This window comes from Bombina bombina, chromosome 1 (genome assembly GCF_027579735.1).
Source record: "Bombina bombina isolate aBomBom1 chromosome 1, aBomBom1.pri, whole genome shotgun sequence".
NCBI classification, from domain to species: domain Eukaryota; kingdom Metazoa; phylum Chordata; class Amphibia; order Anura; family Bombinatoridae; genus Bombina; species Bombina bombina.
The window spans coordinates 1,336,665,572-1,336,680,163 of NC_069499.1; the positions used below are offsets into that span (position 1 = coordinate 1,336,665,572).

Below are 14,592 nucleotides of genomic sequence, written 5' to 3' on the forward strand. Positions count from 1 at the left end.
TTTCAGGGGGCTGCTGTCCAGCAGTCTCATAGCCTAAGCGTATTACGCTCCGAAGCCAAAAAGAAAGAGAGGTTGCCGAAGCCTTTTGACCTCTCCTCTGTCCAGAGTAAACAACAAACAGGGATGAAGTTTGACGAAAATCTTTAGTCGCTTGTAAGTAAAACTTTAAAGCACGGACTACGTCCAAATTATGTAAAAGACGTTCCGTCTTTGAAGAAGGATTAGGACACAATGATGGAACAAAAATCTCTTGATTGATATTCTTGTTGGAAACTACCTTAGGTAAAAACCCAGGTTTTGTACGCAGAACTACTTTATCTGTATGGAAAATCAGATAAGGAGAATCACATTATAAAGCTGATAACTCAGAGACTCTACGAGCCGAGGAAATAGCCATCAAAAACAGAACTTTCCAAGATAAAAGTTTGATATCAATGGAATGAAGGGGTTCAAACGGAACTCCTTGAAGAACCTTAAGAACCAAGTTTAAGCTCCATGGAGGAGCAACCGGTTTAAACACAGGCTTAATTCTAACCAAAGCCTGACAAAATGCCTGGACGTCTGGAACCTCTGCCAGACGCTTGTGCAAAAGGATAGACAGAGCAGAAATCTGTCCCTTTAAAGAACTAGCTAATAATCCTTTATTCAAACCCTCTTGGAGAAAGGACAATATCCTAGGAATCCTAACCTTACTCCATGAGTAATTCTTGGATTCACACTAATGAAGATATTTGCGCCATATCTTATGGTAGATTTTCCTGGTTACAGGCTTTCGTGCCTGTATTAAGGTATCAATGACTGACTCGGAGAAGCCACGCCTTGATAAAATCAAGCGTTCAATCTCCAGGCAGTCAGTCTCAGAGAAATTAGATTTGGATGATTGAAAGGACCTTGTAGTAGAAGGTCTTGTCTCAGAGGCCAAGGTGGAAAGGATGACATGTCCACCAGGTCTGCATACCAGGTCCTGCGTGGCCACGCAGGCACGATCAAGATCACCGATGCTCTCTCCTGTTTGATTTTGGCAATCAGTCGAGGGAGTAGAGGAAACGGTGGAAACACATAAGCCAGGTTGAAGAACCACGGTGCTGTTAGAGCATCTATCAGCGTCGCTTCTGGGTCCCTGGACCTGGATCCGTAACAAGGAAGCTTGGCGTTCTGGCGAGACGCCATGAGATCCAATTCTGGTGTGCCCCAACGATGAACCAATTGAGCAAACACCTCCGGATGGAGTTCCCACTCCCCCGGATGAAAAGTCTGACGACTTAGAAAATCCGCCTCCCAGTTCTCTACACCTTGGATATGGATCGCTGATAGATGGCAAGAGTGAGTCTCTGCCCAGCGAATTATCTTGGAGACTTCTAACATCGCTAGGGAGCTCCTGGTCCCCCCTTGATGGTTGATGTAAGCCACAGTCGTGATGTTGTCCGACTGAAATCTGATGAACCTCAGGGTTGCTAACTGAGGCCAAGCTAGAAGAGCAATGAATATTGCTCTTAACTCCAGAATATTTATTGGGAGGAGTTTCTCCTCCTGAGTCCACAATCCCTGAGCCTTCAGGGAATTCCAGACTGCACCCCAACCTAGAAGGCTGGCATCTGTTGTTACAATTGTCCAATCTGGCCTGCGAAAGGTCATACCTTTGGACAGATGGACCCGAGATAGCTACCAGAGAAAAGAATCTCTGGTCTCTTGATCCAGATTTAGCAGAGGGGACAAATCTGTGTAATCCCCATTCCACTGACTGAGCATGCATAATTGCAGCGGTCTGAGAAGTAGGCGCGCAAATGGCACTATGTCCATCGCCGCTACCATTAAGCCGATCACTTCCATGCACTGAGCCACCGAAGGGCGCGGAATGTAGTGAAGAACACGGCAGGAATTTAGAAGCTTTCATAACCTGGACTCCGTCAGGAAAATTTTCATTTCTACAGAATCTATCAGAGTTCCTAGGAAGGAAACCCTTGTGAGGGGTGATAGAGAACTCTTTCCCTCGTTCACTTTCTACCCATGCGACCTCAGAAATGCCAACACTATGTCGGTATGAGATTTGGCAATTTGGAAGTTTGACGCCTGTATCAGGATGTCGTCTAGATAAGGGGCCACTGCTATGCCCCGTGGTCTTAGGACCGCCAGAAGAGACCCCAGAACCTTTGTAAAAATTCTTGGGGCTGTAGCTAACCTGAAGGGAAGAGCCACAAACTGGTAATGCCTGTCTAGAAAGGCAAACCTTAGGAACCGATGATGATCTTTGTGAATCGGTATGTGAAGGTAAGCATCCTTCAAATCCAATGTGGTCATGTACTGACCCTCCTGGATCATAGGTAGGATTGTCCGAATAGTTTCCATTTTGTACGATGGAACTCTGAGGAATTTGTTTAAGATCTTTAGATCCAAAATTGGTCTGAAGGTTCCCTCTTTTTTGGGAACCACAAACAGATTTGAATAAAATCCCTGTCCTTGTTCCATCTGTGGAACTGGATGGATCACTCCCATTATTAGGAGGTCTTGCACACAGCGTAAGAATGCCTCTTTCTTTATCTGGTTTACAGATAATCTCGAAAGGTGAAATCTCCCTTGTGGGGGGGGAAGCTTTGAAATCCAGAAGATATCCCTGAGATATGATCTCCAATGCCCAGGGATCCTGAACATCTCTTGCCCACGCCTGGGCGAAGAGAGAAAGTCTGCCCCCTACTAGATCCGTTGCCGGATAGGGGGCCGTTCCTTCATGCTGTCTTAGAGGCAGCAGCAGGCTTTCTGGCCTGCTTGCCTTTGCTCCAGGCCTGGTTAGATTTCCAGGCCGGCTTGGATTGCGCAAAAGTTCCCTCTTGTTTTGTAGCAGAGGAAGTTGATGCTGCACCTGCCTTGAAGTTTCGATAGGCACGAAAATTAGACTGTTTGGCCCTTGATTTGGCCCTGTCCTGAGGAAGGGTATGACTCTTACCTCCAGTAATGTCAGCAATAATTTCCTTCAAACCAGGCCCGAATAGGGTCTGCCCCTTGAAGGGAATGTTAAGTAATTTAGACTTTGAAGTCACGTCAGCTGACCAAGATTTAAGCCATAGCGCCCTACGCGCCTGGATGGCGAATCCAGAATTCTTAGCCGTTAGTTTAGTCAAATGAACAATGGAATCAGAAACAAAAGAATTAGCTAGCTTAAGTGTTCTAAGCTTGTCAAGTATTTCAGTCAATGGAGTAGCTGTCTGAAAGGCCTCTTCCAGAGACTCAAACCAGAACTGCATATTGTGACGCAGTATCAGACATGGGCCTTAAAACATCTGCGCGCTCTGTATTACGTCTAACCCCAGAGCTATCGCGCTTTCCTCTGAATTCAGGCAGTCTGGCTAATACCGCTGACAGGGTATTATCCATGATTGCCGCCATGTCCTGCAAAGTAATCGCTATGGGCGTCTTTGATGTACTTGGCGCCATTTTAGCATGAGTCCCTTGAGCGGGAGTCAAAGGGTCCGACACGTGGGGAGAGTTAGTCGGCATAACTTCCCCCTCGACAGAATCCTCTGGTGATAATTCTTTTAAAGATAATAGCTGATCTTTATTGTTTAAAGTGAAATCAATACATTTAGTACACATTCTCCTATGGGGTTCCACCATGGCTTTTAAACATAATGAACAAGGAGTTTCCTCTATGTCAGACATGTTTATACAGACTAGCAATGAGACTAGCAAGCTTGGAAAACACTTTAAATCAAGTTAACAAGCAATATAAAAAAAACGTTACTGTGCCTTTAAGAGAAACAAATTTTGCCAAAATTTGAAATAACAGTGAAAAAAGGCAGTCAAACTAACGAAATTTTTACAGTGTATGTAACAAGTTAGCAGAGCATTGCACCCACTTGCAAATGGATGATTAACCCCTTAATACAAAAAACAGATTAACAAAACGAAAAATATGTTTTTTAAACAGTCATAACAACTGCCACAGCTCCTACTTTTGAAGCCTTTTGAGCCCTTCAGAGATGTCCTATAGCATGCAGGGACTGCTGAGGGAAGCTGAATGTCACAGTTTGTAATTTTAACTGCACCAACTGTAACTTTTATACTATAACAGTGGAAAGCCTCAGGAAAATGTTTCTAGGCAAAAATAAAGCCAGCCGTGTGGAAAAAACTAGGCCCCAATAAGTTTTATCACCAAAGCATATATAAAAACGATTAAACATGCCAGCAAACGTTTTATATTGCACATTAATCAGAGTATATACCTCTGATAGCAAGCCTGATACTAGTCGCTATTAAATCACTGTATTTAGGCTTTAACTTACATTAATCCGGTATCAGCAGAATTTTCTAGCAAATTCCATCCCTAGAAAAACTTAACTGCACATACCTTATTGCAGGATACCCTGCACGCCATTCTCCCTCTGAAGTTACCTCACTCCTCAGACATATGTGAGAACGGCAGTGGATCTTAGTTACTTCTGCTAAGATCATAGAAAAACGCAGGCAGATTCTTCTTCTAAATGCTGCCTGAGATAAAATAGTACACTCCGGTACCATTTAAAAACAATAAACTTTTGATTGAAGAAAAAACTAACTATATTTTACCACTTTCCTCTAACTACCTCCAGCTATGTTGAGAGCTTGCAAGAGAATGACTGGATATGGCAGTTAGGGGAGGAGCTATATAGCAGCTCTGCTGTGGGTGATCCTCTTGCAACTTCCTGTTGGGAATGAGAATATCCCACAAGTAATGGATGATCCGTGGACTGGATACACCCAACAAGAGAAATCTTAAGAACAAGGTTAAGGCTCCAAGGAGGAGCAACAGACTTAAACACAGGCCTGATTCTAACCAAGGCCAGACAAAAAGATTGCACATCTGGCACGTCCGCCAGACGCTTGTGTAGCAAAATATAGAAGGCAGAAATCTGACCCTTTAGAGTGGCAAGGCCACACAGGGGCTATTAGGATCACTGATGCTCTCCTCTGTTTGATACGAGCAATGACTCGTGGAAGGAGAGCAAAAAGAGGAAACAAGTATGCCAACCTGAAAGCCCAAGGGACCCCCAGAGCATCTATCAGAGTAGCCTGAGGATCCCTTGACCTTGAACCACACCTTGGAAGATTGGCGTTCTGCCGAGACGCCATCAGATCCAACTCCGGCACCCCCTATCTGAGGGTTAAGCTTGAGGACACCTCAGGATGGAGTGCCCACTCCCCTGTCTGCACAAGAAATCTGCTTCCCAGTTGTTCACTCCAGGAATGTGGATGGCAGATAGCAATTGTGAGCTTCCGCCCACTGAACGATCAGAGCCACCTCCTTCATGGTTAAGGAACTCCAAGTTCCTCCCTGGTGGTTGATGTAAGCCAATGAGGTGACATTGTCTGACTGGAATCTGATAAACTGGGCTAAGGACAACTGAGACCAACCCATCAGAGCATTGTAAATCACTCTTAACTCCAAAATGTTTATGGAGAGAGCAGAGTCCCTGCGCCTTTAACTAGTCCCAGACTGCTCCCCAGCCCAGCAGGCTGGCGTCCGTGGTCACAATCACCCAGAAAGGTCTCCAAAAACATGTGCCCTGGGACAGATGTTCCTGAGAAAGCCACCATGGGAGAGTCTCTTGTCGACTGATCTAGATCTATCCTCTGAGACAGATCTGCATGAACCCCGTTCCATTGTCTGAGCATGCACAAATGCAGAGCTCTCAAATGAAATCAAGCAAAGTGAATTATGTCCATGGAAGCTACCATCAGACCAATTACCTCTATACATTGAGCCACTGATGGCCGAACAGTATACTGCAGAGATAGACAAGTTTGGCTCTCCTGACCTCTGTCAGAGAAAATGTCATCAACAGGGAATCTATTATGGTCCCTAAAAAAAAAACTACCCTTGTAGTTGGAACAAGGGAGCTTTTCTCCAGATTCACTTTCCATCCGTGGGAATGAAGAAAAGACAACACGATCTCTGTGTGAGATTTTACTTGTTGAAAAGATGGCGTCTGAATAAATAGGTTGTCCAGGTAGGGTGCCACTGCAATTCCCTGAGACCAAATCACTGCCAACAGAGCCCGCAGAACCTTTGAGAAAATTCTGGGAGCTTTGGAAAAGTAAAACGGAAGAGCCACAAACTGAAAGTGTTTGTCCAGAAAGGCAAATCTCAGAAATTTGTGATGATCCCTGTGAATGGAAACATGAAGGTACGCATCCTTCAGGTCTATGGTTATCATGAACTGACCCTCTTGTACTAAAGGAAGAATGGATTCATTCCCTCATTTTGTCATGCATTGATTATTGCAATCTACTTCTAAATGGCCTTACAAAACACTGCCTCTCCTCCCGCCAATCTATTATGAATGCTTCTGCTAGACTTATCCACCTACATCAGTTTCTCCACTCTGCCAGTCTCTACACTGGCTCCCCATATACTCCAGAATATGATATAATGTATTAACTCTAACCTACAAAGGACTCAACAGTCTAACTCTCAACTATATTTCCTCTCTCATCGTGAAATATTTCCCATCCCGTCCTCTTCGATCAACCTCTGACCTACGTCTCCCCACTTCTGTTATCTCTACATCCCACTCCCGTCTCCAAGACTTCGCACATGCTGCTCCTGTCCTCTGGAACTCTCTACCCTGCTGCATAAGATTGTCTCCAACCTTGTATAGCTGCAGACGCTCCTTAAAAACCCACCTATTCAGAGAGGCTTACCATCTCTCATCCTAAACAAACTAATACATGAACTGCCGGACTCACTGCTGAAACTACAACCGATGTGACAAGCTACCCCCAACCTTATGTCTCTGCACCCTAAACCTGTAGACTGTGAGCTCTCCTTGGAGCAGGGTCCTCCTCCTCCTGTACTAGATTTGTTTAGTTTTGTTATGTTTTGTATTTTATTACAAATCCTTGTCATTGTATACCCCTAACACTGTACCTAGCGCTACGGAATTTGGCGGCGCTATACAAATAAATGATAATAATAATGGAACGGATTGTTTCCATCTTGAAGGACGGTACTCTGAGAAACTTGTTTAGACACTTCAGGTCTAGAATAGGTCTGAAAGTTTCCTCTTTTCTGGGAACCACAAACAGATTGGAACAGAAACCTAGACTCTGTTCTTGTACTGGGACTGAAATGATCACTCCTAGGGAGGAAAGATCCTGTACACATTTCAAGAATGCCTCTCTTTTTATCTGGTCTACAGATAATCTTGAGAGGAGGAACCTGCCCCTGGTAGAAAAGGTTAGGATGGGACAAAAATTCCCTCTTTAACCAAAAGTTAAAATAAAACCTTATCCCTGTTCTTCTATTGGAACTGTCCAAAGAGGATAGGCGCACTTCCGATAAGACAAATTAAGAAAGAGCAAGAGACTTGAGTGAGGCCTGCCATCAGACAATAAAACTGACGCGCTACTTACTGCGCTAACTGGGTCAGTTTCAGAAGGCTTGTCAAAAAAAATTTTTTAAACTATCAGATAAAAATGTGCCTATTACAAAGAATATGGTGACATAAGCAAATATCTTAGAGGTAAGCCATAAAAACCTCCAACCTATAAGAGGTACAGATATCATCTGGACTTTAAAAGGATATAGAAAACGGTTATAGAGAAAAAAAATTAAATGCTCTGATAAAGGATTATTGGAGCAGATGTAGCAATCTCAAAAAAAACACACAATGGCTCCAAATCCTAAGCCATAGCAAAGTATAAATTCTGAATATACTAAAAAAAAAAGCATAGAATAAATAAAAATAGACACTGAGAATTGGTCTTTTATTTAGATAAACAAATAAAAACCATGGTCCTCTAAACTACAGAGGAATACAAGTTACCATTGTTACACCTGAACTAAAGGACATCAAAGTACTACAAGTCAGGAAGGTGTACAAAATAAGTGCAGAGGACACAGGAAAAAGCTCATAAATATCCTGCTTCATAATTCACACTAGTGAATACAGACTGCAAAGAGCTGTGATATCACACCAGCTCAATAAAAGATAACCTTAAGAGAAAATATAAGGTAAAACCATTAAAAGAATAAGGCAGGGGGACTGAACACAAGTGTAATTAAACACAAGTGCACCTCCGGCATGCGGCAGGAAATAGTTAACCCCCATGCAAAAACAGATCTCAGCCTACAGAATGAGTATGAACTCTTAATAGAGAAAATCAACTCTCAATATCAACTATCCTAGTTACCAAACTAGTAAGTTGATATAAGAAAACTTATAAATGTAAAGAGGCCATATACCGCAAACAGCCTAACTTGTCAGAGATGGCTCTCATTCCTCAACTGAAGCGGCAGCAAAAGTATTAGAGTTAGCGGCTAGCCTGCTTCTAGCTAAAACATACTCCATCGTGCAGCTTCTTAAATTGAAAGCTACAATTGTCCCCATACACCGGCACCTAAACATCAGCGCCTGAAGTGCAATAATATAACAGCGCCATTTTGACATCTGCGCCATCTATATATGTGTAGCCGCGAATGCGGCAAAGTACTCTCTCTGGAAGCGGCCCTGTACAGCAACACCCATTAAATCTGAGTGAAATAGAGTAATGGCTCCATTCTAACATCTGCGTCTACAAATATATGAAACTGCGAAGGCAGTAAATTATTCCCTCTGAAAGCGGCCCTGTACAGCAGCGCCCATTAAAACAGAGTTAGATGGAAAAACGGTGCCATTTTAATATCAGCGCCAAAGATAAATGTACACCGCAAATGCAGTAAATTGCCCGCTCTAAAAGCGTCCCTGAACAGCAGCACCTAAAACAGAGCTCAGAGATTGCAAATTCAGAGTTCAATATATACAATTACGGCAGACACCAAACCTACTTGATGTCTCCAAGCATACTGGCCACAGTATTAGCTAAATTACAGCCATTGAGGAAACAGCAACTGATCCTGTTATCCACTGTAGACTGACTCTGAAAAAGAAGACCGTCACTCCTAATATTTAAGTCAAACCCCTCTCTGTATTGGGTACACCACAATGGGTAGAATTTTTTTTATTAAAAATAGACTCCACTGCCCAAATTAAATCCCTTATATATGGTAGGTAAAAGGGATAGGTGCTAATCCCCACTAGGGATATTTGACCATATAAAGTATAAGTGCAGTCCTCCCACCTGGAAGATAAAAAAGGCACATACCTGATCTGTAGTAGGGCAGGAGCGCATCTAGGTGTGATAGATGGCCACATCTATCATGGACCTGTATCTAGCCGTCCGGCAGGAGGACAGCTTACACGATATGAGAGGACACATACTCCTCACAGAGACCCGTAGAAAGAGAAAGAACAGAGTAAACCTACTCTGGCTTTCTATACTAGGGCAGCAAATATGTCAGGAAAACGCAGTTTAGCCCACCTCACAAGTTCCTAACCCACTACCCTTACTGAAGAGATTAATGTGGAGTACGGCTTGACCCAAAAATCTTGCTTGAAGCGAAGGAAATTCAATTTTCATCAGTCACCAAAACTTCCCCTTCTCTATTGACAGAGGCAAAGAGAATGACTGAGGTTTGTGGAAAGGGGAGTGATACTTAGCAGCTTCGCTGTGGTGCTCTTTGCCTCCTCCTGCTGGCCAGGAGAGATATTCCCAACAGTAAATGATGACGGCGTGGACTCACCATATCTTAGGAAAGAAAAGTAGATTTGCTTTACTTCCCTGCATTTCTGTATGTGAAGGAAAGACAAGCCCAGTGCAATATATCATTGCATAACTTGAGATTTCTGCAGCATATTACTTTGCACTTAAGAAAAAATTTTATTACATTTAAATTTTGCACTGTTTAATTTTGTGTACAGTAGTATATTTAGGATTGTGATTTTACATAATCTGATTATGCTTTGACAATTTCTGCTTAACTTTAACAAATTAGGATCATACTTTGTAAATTTTACGTGCATCCTTTGGCATGTCACTTTGTATTTGTTCTATTTAAATAAAACTTAAAACTGACAGCTTCAGTTTGCCAGAGAGATTCATTCCATCTATGGGCCTGATAAGCAAAGATTCTCTCGTTTGGAGAGAAATTAAAATGCAGACTTCACAGGGGCTGAACTCACTGAATTCTTTAAGAAAAAATACAAAACCTGAAAGCCCAGAGAGATGCCTTCTATAGAAACTAATGAGGCTCTCTGGGATACAGAATTTCACAGAGTAGAGAGAAGTTAACAGTACCCCTGGGACTGATATAGATTCAGTTTGCAGCAAATGCAAATTAAACTAAAATGTCTTCACTACAATTTAACTTGTTTTTGCCATTAGTTTAGTATATATTACTTTTCTGTCAGTTAAATAAGTGTATTGTGAAATATGAGCAAACTCCACTAGCATACAGCTGGCGAGAAAAATCAGTGAACTTGTTTAAAATACATAGAGCATTTCACAAGAATTGTGAGAGAGCTTCAGACATACCTTGGAAACTCCCATGATCAGTCCAGGTTACTGCCCTGTCCCTCCCACTTTCTGAAGCTCTATTTTATTTCACATTAGAGAAAATACAAAATGCAACGTAATTTGCAATAAAATACACAGAAATATACAAAGTATTATCCTAATTTGCTAAAATAACACACAGCATTCCAAAACATATTTAGAATTTGTAAAATCACTGCTGGATCTAAATCTAAATGTATTAAAATATAAAATAGAAAGTGTAAATCTTTTATGTAATAATAAAGGACCCAATCTAAAGCTTAAAGTAATGTAAAATACAATATACTGCACTGAGCTTGGCTCTCCTTCACATACAGAAATGCATGGAAAGCTCCTTAGAGCAAAATTACTACTACTCTTTTTGAAATTCAATCTAAGCGCTTTTGCGTTGTCTTTTTATTATGCATTTATTGAATATGCTATTCTATTGTGTTTAGTGGTCCTTTAAGTACTCAAAGGACAGATATTTAAAACAGTCCAAATGTCAACCTGCAGGCCGCATACTGCAGTTTTTCTGCCTTTCTGATTTTACATTGCCTAACAAAACAAAAAAAAAGCAGTGGTAACAAATTTCGTCATAACTAAAATATGCCTTGCATTGGCCGGGAATCGAACCCGGGCCTCCCGCGTGGCAGGCGAGAATTCTACCACTGAACCACCAATGCTACAGCTGTACAACACACCGACAGCTGTTTATTTGAATGAAAATGTAGTCAAATTTGCAGGAAAAATGCAGCTATATGAATTAGGTGCATAGGTTTGTATTTGCACAACTAAACATCCTATTTGACTAGGGTTGTACATACCCCCCATATCCCATTTTAACCATAAAATTATAGTTTATAGGTTGAGGCAGCTTTGTATGATCGGATGATTAATTTTTAAATAGAAGAAATCACACTTGCATTCTACAGGAAACCACCCTCCAGGACACAGCACAAAAAACAATATTTGCTGCCAAAAATATATAAATAAAATTCAATTGCATTGGCTAATGATCAAATCATGGTAGGCGAGAAATCTACCACAAAACCACCAATGCTACTACAGCTGGACATCACAACATACAGCTGTTGTGTTATACATACAAAATCATATGTCACATGCCACATCACCAAACAGAAAAATACATTAAAAAGAACAGGAGGATAAAAAGATGGAAATCTGCAGTGCAAATTTAAGCTTCAAAAGTTCAGTTTTAAAATCTCCTGAACAAAGTGGAGAATACATTTAAAGAACACATAAATACTGTGTATATATATATATATATATATATATATATATATATATATATATATATATATATACTGCTCAAAAAAATAAAGGGAACACTAAAATAACACATCCTAGATCTGAATGAATTAAATATTCTAATTAAATACTTTGTTCTTTACATAGTTGAATGTGCTGAAAACAAAATCACACAAAAATTAAAAAATGGAAATCAAATTTTTTAACCCATGGAGGTCTGGATTTGGAGTCACACTCAAAATTAAAGTGGAAAAACACACTACAGGCGGATCCAACTTTGATGTAATGTCCTTAAAACAAGTCAAAATGAGGCTCAGTAGTGTGTGTGGCCTCCACGTGCCTGTATGACCTCCCTACAACGCCTGTGCATGCTCCTGATGAGGTGGCGGATGGTCTCCTGAGGGATCTCCTCCCAGACCTGGACTAAAGCATCCACCAACTCCTGGACAGTCTGTGGTGCAACGTGAAGTTGGTGGATGGAGCGAGACATGATGTCCCAGATGTGCTCAATTGGATTCAGGTCTGGGGAACGGGTGGGCCAGTCCATAGCATTAATGCCTTTGTCTTGCAGGAACTGCTGACACACTACAGCCACATGAGGTCTAGCATTGTCTTGCATTAGGAGGAACCCAGGGCCAACTGCACCAGCATATGGTCTCACAAGGGGTCTGAGGATCTCATCTCGATACCTAGTGGCAGTCAGGCTACCTCTGGAGAGCACATGGAGGGCTGTTCGGCCCCTCAAAGAAATGCCACCCCACACCATTACTGACCTACTGCCAAACTGGCCATGCTGGAGGATGTTGCAGGCAGCAGAATGTTTTCCACGGCATCTCCAGACTGTCACGTCTGTCAAATGTGCTCAGTGTGCACCTGCTTTCATCTGTGAAGAGCACAGGGCGCAAGTGGCGAATTTGCCAATCTTGGTGTTCTCTGGCAAATGCCAAACGTCTTGCACGGTGTTGGGCTGTAAGCACAACCCCCACCTGTGGACGTCGGGCCCTCATACCCCCCTCATGGAGTCTGTTTCTGACTGTTTGAGCAGACACATGCACATTTGTGGCCTGCTTGAGGTCATTTTGCAGGCCTCTGGCAGTGCTCCTTCTGTTCCTCCTTGCACAAAGGCAGAGGTAGCGGTCCTGCTGCTGGGTTGTTGCCCTCCTATGGCCTCCTCCACGTCTCCTGATGTACTGGCCTGTCTCCTGGTAGCGCCTCCATGCTCTGGACACTACGCTGACAGACACAGCAATCCTTCTTGCCACAGCTCGCATTGATGTGCCATCCTGGATGAGCTGCACTACCTGAGCCACTTGTGTGGGTTGTAGACTCCGTCTCATGCTACCACTAGAGTGAAAGCACAGCCAGCATTCATAAGTGACCAAAACATCAGCCAGAAAGCATAGGAACTGAGAAGTGGTCTGTGGTCACCACCTGCAGAACTACTCCTTTATTGGGGGTGTCTTGCTAATTGCCTATAATTTCCACCTGTTGTCTATCCCATTTGCACAACAGCATGTGACATTGATTGTCACTCAGTGTTGCTTCCTAAGTGGACAGTTTAATTTCACAGAAGTGTGATTGACTTGGAGTTACATTGTGTTGTTTAAGTGTTCCCTTTATTTTTTTGAGCAGTGTATGTATATATATATATATATATATATATATATATATATATATATTTATTTTTTGCATAGGAAATTAGCACATATAGGCAAGTAGCTTGCTTTTCCCCAGAAATTCTTAAAATACAATTTTACCAATGCACAAGAGAATTGTGGGTAAGATATGCAAATTAGATATGCAAATTCTCTGTTTTTTTGCTTCAAAAATACTGTTTTGACACAGCGATCCTTTTAACAGGATTATGACGGCAAACCAGAAATCACTCACTAGACAATCCTGTTTCGTTCTTTTTGGAACTCATCAGTAGGAGATAGATTTCTGGTTGCTGCATTGGTAAAGCTATTTTCATGGTTAAACCAAAATTCATTAAAATTATGGTGGGAGATAAAAAACTGAAATTAAAATCCTCCATGTCTCAAAATTAAATCAATATAAATATTTGCATAGGAAATTAGCTCATATAGGCAAGTATCCCCGCTTGCTTTTCCCCAGAAATTCTTAATATACAATGTTACCAATTGTAGTTTTTTTATCTCCCACCATAATTTTAATGAATTTTGGTTTAACCATGAAAATAGCTTTACCAATGCAGCAACCAGAAATCTATCTCCTACTGATGAGTTCCAAAAAGAACGAAACAGGCTTGTCTAGTGAGTGATTTCTGGTTTGCTGTCATAATCCTGTTAAAAGGATAGCGGTGTCAAAACAGTATTTTTGAAGCAAAAAAACTGAGAATTTGCATATCTAATTTGCATACCTTACCCAAAATTCTCTTGTGCATTGGTAACATTATATATTAAGAATTTCTGGGGAAAAGCAAGCAGGGATACTTGCCTATATGTGCTACTTTCCTATGCAAATATTTATATTGATTTAATTTTGAGACATGGAGGATTTTAATTTCAGTTTTTTTTATCTCCCCCCATAATTTTAATATATATATATATATATATATATATATATATATATATATATATATATATATATATATATATATATATATATATATATATATATATATATATATATGTGTGATTGACCGATTGCATGATGTATAAGTAAGGAAAATGTAACTAACATTTGTCAGAAAAAAATCTAATTTAAACTAAGTGCTTATGCGTTGTCTTTTTATTATGCATGTTTTGAATATGCTACTCTATTGTATTTAGTGGTCCTTTAAGTACCTAAAGGACAGATATTTTAAAAAGTCCAAATGTCAACCTGTAGGACACATTCTGCAGTTTTTCTGCCTTTCTGATTTTACATTGCCTAACAGAACAGAGAAAAAACAGTGGTAACAAATTTTGGCAT

At 41.2% G+C, this 14,592-nt stretch overlaps 1 protein-coding gene and 1 non-coding gene across 2 annotated transcripts in view; both read right to left on the reverse strand.

Moving 5' to 3' along the window:
• VAC14 (VAC14 component of PIKFYVE complex) overlaps positions 1–14,592 on the reverse strand; it is a 371,973-nt gene that overhangs the window by 268,363 nt on the left and 89,018 nt on the right. The gene's annotated exons all lie outside the window — the stretch shown is intronic.
• On the reverse strand, positions 11,002–11,072 carry TRNAG-GCC (transfer RNA glycine (anticodon GCC)). The gene has a single exon. It is a non-coding gene; the product is annotated as a tRNA-Gly (tRNA).